Source organism: Bos indicus x Bos taurus, chromosome 6 (assembly GCF_003369695.1).
Source record: "Bos indicus x Bos taurus breed Angus x Brahman F1 hybrid chromosome 6, Bos_hybrid_MaternalHap_v2.0, whole genome shotgun sequence".
Lineage (NCBI taxonomy): Eukaryota > Metazoa > Chordata > Mammalia > Artiodactyla > Bovidae > Bos > Bos indicus x Bos taurus.
In genome coordinates, this window is record NC_040081.1 from 100,792,777 (window position 1) to 100,804,867 (window position 12,091).

Sequence of the window (12,091 nt, forward strand, 5' to 3'; positions counted from 1 at the left end):
GAACACTGAAGTGGGTTCCCATTTCCTACTCCAGGCAAGTATCACATATAGATGTCCTGAAGGTCCTCAAGACTTTTTCAGAGGGGCCCCTGAGCTCAAAACTAACTCCAAATAATATTAAGACACAGTTTGCCATTTCACTCTCATTTTTCTCTCAGATTTGTAATACCATCCTCCAGAGACTGCATGGTGTGTGATATAACAGCAGACAGAAGCCATAGGTAGATAACAGAATTCAGCTGTCTTCCATTAAGCCAGTCATTAAACAGATATACAAAAATGCAATACCAAGCTTGTCGCTAACTTATTTTTAGTTTGTGAAAGGCAGTTTTCATTCAAAGATACATTACTTTTATTTAACATAGCTAACAGTTTACTGTTACTTTTAAATTACCAAAGTATTTCAAACTGATATCTTAATTTCTGATACTGTAAATACCAACAGTGAGGGCAGGCTCCCAGCTGGTGCAGCGGTGAAGAACCCACCTGCCAACTCAGGAGCCACAGGAGATGTGGGTTCAATCTCTGGGTCGGGAAGATCCCTTGGGGAAAGAAATGGCAACCCACTCCAGTATTCTTGCCTGAGAAATCCCATGGACAGAGGAGCCTGGCTGGCTAGTCCATGGGGTCACAAAGAGTCAGACACGACTGAGTGACTGGGCACTCAGGCACATACCAATGGATATAATGCACATGAACAAAATGTCTTCAGGTTTTTCAACAACTATGGAGTGTATAAAGGAATCCTGAGGCCACAAAGTCTGAGAATGGCTACCTTAGAGAGCAGGGACTCATGTGTTTCTGTGGAGCCCCGGTCAAGAAGGTCTGAGTAATTAGTTAAGTGATTTGTAATTGCACTGTTCCCCGAACTTGTCCTCTATTAAAACAACTATCCACCCTACGTGTGAGATAAATTTATTATCGACGCTGCAGCACCTAGCACAGAAGCAGTCAATAAATACTTGAAAGAGAAAGGAAAGAAGGAAGGAAGGAGGGGAAGAGAGGATGGGATGGAGAGAGGAAGGGAAACAGGAAGGAAAAAAGGAAGGAGGGAGGGAAAAGAAGGAGACGTGTCTTCTTCATTCTTCAGAAATTCTACCACAGTAATCTGTCCACTGAAATTATTAACCTTCAAGTAAATGTGTCACATTGATATGATTTCTAAGGTGATTAAGATGCCAGTAGTCTTATCCGATGTGTTGGTACATCCCAAATACAGCTTAGAAACCATGATTTTAAAGACAAAGTTTTAAAGAATCTTCTCATAAATAAATGAACAAACATTTACACACACTAATCCTTCAATATAAGAGGATAATTTTAAGATAAAGAAAGACACAAATTAGGAAAACAGATGCAGTCAATTTGGTTGTGTATGCATAAGTTATCTTCCTTATGGATAATAAAATCTCAATAATTAGAGGTGACTTGCTATAGTTAAAATACTTTATCCCTAGATTTAGAGTGAGAATGGGTAGAATTAAGCCAAAGATAATAAAAGGGGGCGGGTCAAAGCAAAACTGGGCATAGGTGTCTATCTTCAAGATCCTCTAAATCTCTATCTAGCCTATTCTTCCCCTTCAGCTGCCCATGACGCTGCTTGTCATCCCTATGAAGTCCCTTCACCGACCAAGGCCACCCTCACCAAGGTACTCCACTTGGCCTGGCCTTCAGGGCATTAATCTATGCTTTAATTCAATCTGTTCAATTTAATCCATATAATTTTTATAGTCATAAAAAGAAACATCATCTATCACAACTCCCTCAATACACAATTGAAACTCAACTAGATTAAGACTTGACCCAACAGGTATTAATTCATGACAAAGCTGCAGTGAGACTCTAACATCAAGTTCTCTTCCTTTTCCAGAAATAATATAATGAAAAATGTTAAATAATCTGCTAAACCCCTTAAAAGCACTCTCTTTCAGACCACTCTTAATTCCCTCTCCATGTAACTACTTTTCCTACATATTCCATTTCCTTAGTCTCCTATGTTAATGCAGTAAGACATTTAACCAACCATGGATGTTATCTATATTCAAAACCCATTAAAGTCAATCATACTTTAACTGAAGTTAGTTTATCAGGTTAGTTCTCCAATCACTTTACCTCATAATATTGGGGGGCCTCACAGCATAGCTTGTGGGATCTTAGTTCTCCAACCAGTTCTCCAGACCCCAGCAGTGAAAACACCAAGTCCTAACCACTGGACCACCAGGGAATTCTCATAAGATTTCTATTGTAATACGAACAGTCTTCAACCAAAGGAGTAAGTGGGAATCTCACACATTATATCAGGGTCAGAAACATGAGAACTGAGAGCCAGAGGACATTCTGGCTCCTTAAATCAAGACACAAAGTCAGAGAGAAATATACATACATGGTGCACGCATGCTCAGTAGCTTCGGTTGTATATGACTCCTTGCAACCGTGTAGATTGCAGGCTTCCAGGCTCCTCTGTCCATGGGGTTCACCAGGCAAAAACACTGGAGTGGGTTGCCATGCCCTCCTCTAGGGGACCTTCCCAATCCAGGGATCAACACAGCGTCTCCTGCATCTCCTGCATTGCAGGCAGATTCTTTATCACTGAGCCACCTGGGAAGAGAAGCTCTCTCTCTCTATATATATACATATATATATATATATATATATATATATATGGATATGGAAAGATATATAAGTAGAAAAAAAGAAAGAAAAAGAAACAGAGGAAGGAGAAAGAAAATAACAAGGAGAAAAAGCATAGCCCAAGGGACTTTGTAGAAAAATAACTAGACTACCAAAAAATGCATCAAAAATTGTACCTCTGGATACAATTTGGAAATTGTACAATCTGGAAAGCAGCCTAACAGCCTTCTTTGTTTTATCAGCCAGCCAACATATATTCATGCAGTACTAACAAGTATCAGGCACTGTGCTAGGCATAGACAAGTCAAAGATAATTAGATCTGGCTCAAATTACTCACAGGCTAAGGTGGAGAGATAGACATTAAACAGTTAATAAAACACTATAGTAATGCAGCGAGAAGCTCCAATACTTTGGCCACCTGATGGGAAGAGCCAACTCATTGGAAAAGACCCTGATGCTGGGGAAGACTGAAGGCAGGAGGATGAGATGGTTGGATGGCATCACCAACTCAATGGACATGAGTTTGAGCAAACTCTGGGAGACAGTGAAGGGCAGGGAAGCCTGGCATGATGCTGTTCATGGGGTCACAAACAGGTGCATGTGACTGAGCAACTGAACAATAAAATGCGGTGAGACAGACATGCATAGGCTGAGGTGAGAACACCTCAGCCTTATGGAAGGATTCAGGAAGGGTTTCTGGAAGGAGATAACATCTGATGAAGTCTAATGTAAGTCTAAGCAGTGCCTCTTGAACACAAAATCACCTGAGAATCTTGTGGGAAAAATTCTGAATCAGTAGATGTAGGAGAGACTTGAGATGCTGCGATTCTAATCAAGCCCCAGACAGCATTTGAGCTGTTGATCCCCGGATCATTCTTTGAATTGCAAAGGTCTTAAAAAATGGCCAATGACTAAGTAAAGGGTGGAGAGGGTGAATACAGGCGGAAGAGACAATACGAAGTAAATTACAGAAGAAACACTTGAGTGTGTGATGAAACTGAAGCACATTGGGGTCCCCAGGTAACTGGAGAGATATTCATTGCTAAATTGGAGGTAGATGGGAGTATGGTATATTTTAAGTAGAGGGGAATTTATTACATAGGCAATGGAGCATATCTAAGTAAGCTGGGCGGTTACACAGTAAAAACTGCACATCGAATCTGGAGGTTTCATTGGTAGAATCATGAGCAAGAAGATAATATGCTAGCCTACTTTAGATAAAACTGCTCACAGTGATGACGAGGGCCTAATTTGTGCTGTTAGCAATAGATTTATTTCAAAGGGAACTGATGTGAGACATGTTTAGAAGATAAAGTAGGTCAATTTATTTTAACTTATTAATTTTTAAAAAATTTAAAAAGTTGTTATTTCTTTGCATTCTCTGTCATCCAAGTATCTCTTCTTAATCTGACAGTAACATGTGATCTCGACCAAGACACTTCTTTTCACACTAGGTTTCACATTTTAAAACAGTAAAGAGTTGACCCAAGTCAACACTGTGGTCTCTTTAAACCCTAAACTTTATAATCCTATGAATTAAATTCATCTCTCATTGAATAGTGCAACCATAAAATATATTCTTAAAGCCTACCACAAGACCTAGAATATATTTAAATATACATTGTATTACTAACTTTGAAGCTACCTAGCCACCAGGTCTGAAAATTTGAGACTTTAAAATCCTCCCTCTTCTTCACCCATGACATTCATTACTGGGTCCAATTAATTTGCACTTGTGTCCTACTGATGATTCTTTTGTTTATGCCCTTATTATTTTTTAGCTGAGCTCCTGCAATAGTAGCTGATAAGTCCCCTGGCTCTAATCTAAACCCCTTTCAAACATGATTCAAGAAACTGCTTGGTAGCACAGTGGTAAAGAATCCGCCTGCCATGCAGAAGACATGGGTTGAATCCCTGATCCAGGAAAACCCCACATGCATGGAGGAGCTAAGCCCATGTACCACAACTGCCGAGCCCTCACCCTCGAGCCCACAAGCCTTAACTACTGGGCCCACTACTGAAGCCCGAGCACTTAGAGCCTGTTCTGCACAACAAGAGAAGACAACTCCAGTGAGAAGCCCACGTAAGAGTAGCCCCCACTCACCACAACGGGAGAAAATGAAGCAACTTGCGGCAATGAAGATTCAGAACAACCAAAAATAAATAAATTAAAAAAAAAGAAACTGAAGAACTCTGGAGTCAGAAAGACCTGGGCTTACATGCTAAATCCTCTGCTTCTTAGTTATGTGATTGCTAGCAAGTTATTTAACCTCTCTAAACTTGAGTTTCCTTATCTATAAATCATAGGGATGACATGAGGATTAAATGTTTGTAAAGCGCTTAGCACAGTGCTTATTACACAGCAAGAACTCCATAAGTGCTAGTTGTCATTCTGAAAGACTAGTCGCATAAAGACTTTAGCAGGCACTTCACAACAGAAGATCAAATGGCCAATAAAAATTAAAAAAATTCTTCTTCCTTAGTAGTCAGCAAATGCAAACTACTACTTCCATGAGTACAATTATGCATCCACCTGATCAGCAAATTTTGAGAACTTAAAAATAAAGAGTTGGTGAGGATATAGAGCTTCTTATATACTGCTGATAGGAACATAAATTCATGCAATTGATTGAGGAAAATATTTGGCATTATTTAGAAAAACTTGGAGAAGGCAATGGCAACCCACTCCAGTACTCTTGCCTGGAAAATCCCATGGACAGAGGAGCCTGGTAGGCTGCAGTCCATGGGGTCGCTAAGAGTCAGACACGACTGAGCGACTTCACTTTCACTTTTCACTTTCATGCATTGGAGAAGGAAATGGCAACCCACTCCAGTGTTCTTGCCTGGAGAATCCCAGGGACAGCAGAGCCTGGTGGGCTGCCATCTATGGGGTCGCACAGAGTTGGACACGACTGAAGCGACTTAGCAGCAGCAGCGGCAGCAGAAAAACTTAATGTGCACATACCCCAAAACTCAAGAGTTCCTTTCCTTGATATGTATCCTACAGAAGTTCTTACGCATGTACTCTAGAATCTATGAGCAACAATATGTGCATAAAAAGTAGCATATGTATACTTAATGTTATCATATATAAATATATGTATTTATTAAAATTTACTTAGTACATTTATATATAAATAACTCAGGTTAATAATTAGGGTTGATTTCCTTTTGGATTGACAGAAGGAAATCAACCCTGAACGTTCACTGAAGGACTGATACTGAAGCTGAATCTCCAATATTTTGGCCACCTGATGCAAAGAGCTGACTCATTGGGAAAGACCCTGTTGCTGGGAAAGTTTGAAGGCAAAAGGAGAAGAAAATGACAGAGGATGAGATGGTTAGATAGCATCACAGACACAATGGACATGAATCTGAGCAAACTCCAGGAGATAGTGCAGGACAGGGAAGCCTGGCGTGCTGCAGTTCATAGGGTCGCAAATAGTTGGACACGACTTAATGACTGAACAACAACAACATACATACACAGACACACATACGTAATGTAGAAACGATCCAAATGTCTATCAGTGGTGAGATGGATAAGTAAATTTTGATGTATTCATAGAGTAAAATACCACATAAGTTACTTGAATAAACTACATACATTAACATGAACCTTGCAGTGTTTCACAGGCTTCCCTGATAGCTCAGTTGGTAAAGAATCCACCTATAATGCAGGAGACCACAGTTCAATTCCTGGGTTGGGAAGATCTGCTGGAGAAGGGATAGGCTACCCACTCCAGTATTCTTGGGCTTCCCTGGTGGCTCAGCTAGTAAAGAATCCACCTGCAATGTGGGAGACCTAGGTTTGATCCCTGGGTTGGGGAGATCCCCTGGAGAAGTGAAAGGCTACCCACTCCAGTATTTTGGCCTGGAGAATTCCATGGTCCATTGGGTCACAAGAGTAGGACACGACTGAGCAACTTTCACTTTCACTAGAGGGTTTCACAAAATCAAGTGATTAAGAATATATATATACTACCATGGCTTCCCTGGTGGCTCAAACAGTAAAGAATCTGCCTGCAATGCAGGAGACCAGGTTCAATGCCTGGGTCAGGAAGATACCCTTGAGAAGGGAATGGCAACCCATGCCAGCATTCTTGCCCAAAGAATTCCATGGAAAGAGGAACCTGATGGGCTATAGTCCATGGGGTCGGAAAGGGTCAGACATGACTGAGCAACTGTCACTTTCTTTCACCACGATTACAAGATTGAAAACCTACAAAGAAAGGCAAGGGAAGAAGTGACAAGAGGCAGAGTAGTGGTTACCTCTAGCGGGGAAGGGAAAGCATGTGGTCTTAGAGGAGCACAGAGGGCTTACTGGGAGTCTACTTGGTGGTCATACAAGGTTTGCTCTGTAATTATTCTTTAACTGAATTTGTTTTATGTACTTTTCTGCTGCTGCTAAGTCGCTTCAGTCGTGTCTGACTCTGTGCGACCCCATAGACAGCAGCCCACCAGGCTCCCCTGTCCCTTGGATTCTCCAGGCAAGAACACTGGAGTGGCTTGCCATTTCCTTCTCCAATGCATGACAGTGAGAAGTGAAAGTGAAGTCGCTCAGTCGTGTCCGACCCTCAGCAACCCCATGGACTGCAGCCTTCCAGGCTCCTCCGTCCATGGGATCTAGAGTACATGGTATTTTCTAAAAAATAAGTTTCATAGCATCATTCTACTTAAAATCTTTTAGAGGTTCTTTATTGTGGAATAAAATACAAACTCCTTAGCTTTGTCTTAAAAACTCTCCCATGTTATATCCCCTGTACCTTTCTTCAGCTTTATCTTTCCCACCCCCATTTATGCCCCAGCGCAGTAAATGACATCTCGCTCCCCATCAATCATGCTCCCTCAAGTCTCTAGGCCCTTGAAAAACGTTCTCACTGTTCCCCTTCTTCTAGCTAACCTCTTACTGTCCTTAACATCCAGCTAAAATCTCGCTCCCTCTGGGAAGCCTTCCCTTCCAGGCCCCCATCCCATCTGTCTTAGACTCTCCCCGGCGGCACTTCCTTCAGCCCTAGATGGCTACCCATTTAACAGCAGTGGATAAGTACCCCACTCTTTAGAAATCGCTCCCTGTTTTAATGACATACTTTATCGTAAGTGTCGCATACTTTAAACACGGCTCCTTTAAAGCAGGTGCTGTCTTCTTCATCTGTCCCAAGTGCAAAGGATGATATCTACACCACAGATTCTCAGTAAATGTTTGCTTAATGAATACATGTTTAAGAGGGGGCAATATATATTTTTGACATCACTGGGAGTGACCCATAACTCAAAAGATTAAGTTCAGCCATAAAAAAAAAATCACCCTTGTTTGAAATCAAAATGGTTGATTACTGGCAATTACGTATTTTCTCAGTCATAACAATCATTTAACACATATTGATTAAGTACAGCATAGTGATGACTATTATATCTGCTTCCTCAATGTAATCATAATCAGACTGTAATAAGAATCATGATGTGAAACAAGTACAAGGTTAATTTCATCAATCCTCCACAGTTATGGTTTATGCATTGATTCATAGCGCAGCCTATAAACCCAGAGTTATATAAGCCAATAAACAAATGAAAGAGAGATATCGATCACTCGTTCAAAACAGCTTCTTTTGGAGTCTTACAAGCATCACTGTCATAATCTATTTCTCAGAGATGTTGTTTGACAGATTATACCTGGTTCATCTCCACTGGAGTCTATTGATTATTGACATTGGCAACTATGAAGCATCAAGTATTAAAAAATATATTTTGCCTATGTGAGCTGATATTTTTATAAAATAATAAGATTTTAAAATGATTCCAAATAACAAAGCAGCTGGATCTATTTTTAATACTGTCTTTATTAAGCAAAGAATTTGTAGGCTAAAATGTCCACAAATCGAGTTTTATAAAACTATGATGTGGTTTCTCTTCCCTTATGTCTAAAGATCTAAATGTTATGTTAATATATATCACATATATCTTATATACACATATATATGTAGCCTGCCAGGCTCCTCTGTCCATGGGATTCTCCAGGCAAGAATACTGGAGTGGGTTGCTATGGCCTCCTCCAGGGGATCATCCCGACCCAGAGATCGAACCAGCGTCTCCTGTGTCTTCAGCATCTCTCGTGTCTCCTGCATTAGCAGGTGGGTTCTTTACCACTAACACCACCTGGGAAGCCCCATATACGAGCATATATGTTCCTGAAAGGAATTAAGTGTTAGAATTTAAATCAGAACCAGTATTCTCCTAGAGAAGATGAAGCAGTAAAATGTAGAATTATGTTGCAGATAATAAATGCCACCGAAAAATACTGTTATGTAAATACCCAACTGTTACGCAGCCCCAGGAAATTGCTCACTGCGATCATCTCACTTAGACTAGTACCATCCAGGGCGGAAGCATTATGGTGCTGGATGACGCACTTATGCCCCTAAAGGCCTCAAGCTCCTTCACGTGGTATTAATAGCACCACACCATCAGTTAAACACTGATTTTCACCTCTTTAGTTGACATGATTTGGGAGCAGTATTTCTTCAGATCCACACACTAAATCATATGCAATATTTAAACTGGTTATGTAGATCACATGTTTCCTGCTAAGGAATGTGTTTAAGTTTGCAACTCACCACTGCTTGTATAGTTTCTCATCTACAGGAAATGGGTCTAATTCAACAGCTTCTTGCCTGAGTCGCCATAACAGAGATCTGAGATGGTGTTGCCGTTGGTGTTTCTCACGCTAGCCTAAAATCAAAGCAAAAACACAATCAAGTTTGATTTTACCATTTCAGTGGGGATTTCACCTGCATTTAGAAAAGTCAAAAGACTAACAAAGACGTTGGGGGGTGGGTAGTGAGCACACAAGGGGAAGGAGTAAAATCTCAAGGTAGTTCGCTCTGTTCAAATTTATCAAACACTAGAACTTTGGTGTGGCCATCACCAGAGTAGCTGGATATTTTAACATCTGAACATAAGCCCAATTAGTAATTGTTACCTTGGATGACATGGATTTGAGTTTGTGATAGGAGGTACCCTATTCGGCTTCAACCATGAGCTCCTTGTTACATGTTTGCACAGTCTGCTCCTCATACAAGAACAATGGGTTCACATGGAAAAATGAATTACAGAGTCATCGATAAAGGAAAAGTTGAAAAAGTTTTGAACTATGTGAAATAAAATGAAACTAAACTGAATTTGAGCAACCATACTCGAACAAAAATTATTTAATAAAGAAGGCAAAAAATAAGTTAAAATGTTAAAAACTGAAGTTGGTGTAAACTAGAAAGAGACCTGTATGTGTATTTTTCCATTATCTGATCCAGTTACAAAAGTAGGTTTGTAACTTCAGTCTGTTACTGTTACTTTTTGACATTATAATGGAAAAAAAATCTCCAGGACTGTGCCAGTTTTCTATGTTCTAGGGCTTCCTTGGTGGCTCAGTGGTAAGGAACCCACCTGCCAATGTAGGAGATGCAGGTTAAGTCCCTGGATCAGGAAGAACCCCTGGAGGAGGAAATGGCAATGCATTCCAGCATTCCAGTATTCTTGCCTGGAAAATCCCATGGACTGGAGCCTGGCGGACTCCAGTCCATGGGGTTGCAAAAAGTCAGACATGACTGAGCACACACACAGCTGTTCCAAGCAAGAGTTCCCTTCCAGGCCAAGTACTTACAACTGTTGTTGGACTTCTCCCCCACCACATCTTCCTGCCCTCCCCATCCCAACGTGGCCTACCACCGTTTCAGAAGGGGTGAATTTCTTTCTACTGTGAATCCCTATTGCATTTGTTGAATAGGGACATTTGATCATATACCACGTTTGTTATTTAACCTCATCTCCCTAAATGACTATAAGCTCCCTAATGGCAGAAGCTGTGCTGTATGTGTGTGTGTTAGTTGCTCAGTCATGTCTGACTCTTTGAGAGTCCATGAACTCCCCTGTCCATGGGATCTCCCAAGGGAAAATATTGGAGTGGGTAACCATTCCCTTCTCCAAGGGATCTGCCTGACCCAGGGATCAAACCCAGGTCTCCTGCATGGCAGGCAGATGCTTTACCATCTGAGCCACCAGGGAAGCCCAGAAGCTGTGTTATAGTTTCCCAAACTCTATCACCCACAGTACTTAGATAACTCTGTGCATGGGATACCTTCATTCATGGAATATTGATCGTGCCCCTACTATGCACCAGGCAGACACAGTCAGTGCCTGACAGAGATTATAATTGAGTAGTGAATACATGAAGCCCAGGAAGAGGCAATTACTGTGCTGCAGGATAAGTGCTATGACAGAGGAAGCACAGACGCTGAATGAACATTGCCCAATAACAGACACACCGGCCTGACTTCTCTATCCAGGCTTTCAGATCCTATTTCCAATGTATGAGAAGAGGATGATTACTTTAAGAAACTCGTTTTCACGAAGTACATGGAGCACCCAGGCAGGTTAACATCCAAAACCCAGGAGGCGGTTTTACATCCATGAAGACAAGTCAGTACTGGGTTATGTGTGTGTTTTCCTGCTTACACACACACACACACGTAGCAGAAGTCTTGTTTGTTATTCTGCAGGCCACTCTGCAAATGCCTAATTGCCCTGGAGGAGAATTTCATTTTATACCTGTGTGCCATGCGAGGTTTTAGAGCAGCTATGGGTTAGGAATGCTTCTAAGGAAACTTCAGTTCTTTCTTTCTCCACTGAAAATTTAATTTCCATTCCAGGAGCATTAGTTCTACAAGCCTATGAGTTTCACATCTCACAGTCACCAGGGACAAGACCAGTGAGAAAGGCTTGTTATAAATCTAAAATGTCAATTCAACTAGAAAATCCTTTATCAAAAATAATTAGAAACTCGCAGTCCACTTTTTAAACTAAAAAAATGTTTCTCTCAATTTAAGAATTTTCAAAGATCACCTGAAGTCTCCATTTAGAGTTTCTACCAAGATTCACAATTAAGAAATGGAGTTCTTTTTCATTCAATAGTGGGGGGAAACAGAACCTGAAACATACAGGCTTTCCACTTTTTCCTCTTTGCCTTGATTCTCTTATAAGGATAAAATGTACTCAAACTAAGATATCTTTAGTCAAAACCCTTACAAGCCTGCTATGAAAATATGTACAGATAGGTACATTTCTGAAAATCCAGGCTCCAGATCCAAATTAAATTTTCAATCAATTTGCAGCATGATCTTGTATCTGAATCAGCAGCAGTGTCTCATTTCAGACTTATGCAATGCAATAAATATCTCTCATATGCTAAAGAAGCAAATGGATTCTGTTCTTTATCAATAAGCATCTCCCCCTTTAGTCTATGTGCCCAACTTTTCCCACAAGTCCTTAGTGCTCGGAAGAAGCTGTAAGAGATGCAAGTATGGTAGGAAGGAAGCCCTCAGCCTATAGCAAATAAGGCACGATACCACTTTTGTGTCATCCTTGGACACTTTGTGCCTCTTTTTTGCATAAGTGTTGCAATGTCCA

At 40.8% G+C, this 12,091-nt stretch overlaps 1 protein-coding gene across 9 annotated transcripts in view; it reads right to left on the reverse strand.

Moving 5' to 3' along the window:
• The window catches only part of MAPK10 (mitogen-activated protein kinase 10), a 652,453-nt gene that overhangs the window by 385,377 nt on the left and 254,985 nt on the right, over nt 1–12,091 (reverse strand). For all 9 annotated transcript variants that reach the window (XM_027544954.1, XM_027544951.1, XM_027544956.1 and 6 more), the window contains one exon: nt 9,247–9,361. The gene's annotated coding sequence lies outside the window, so the exon portion shown is untranslated. The remainder of the gene's footprint in view (nt 1–9,246; nt 9,362–12,091) is intronic.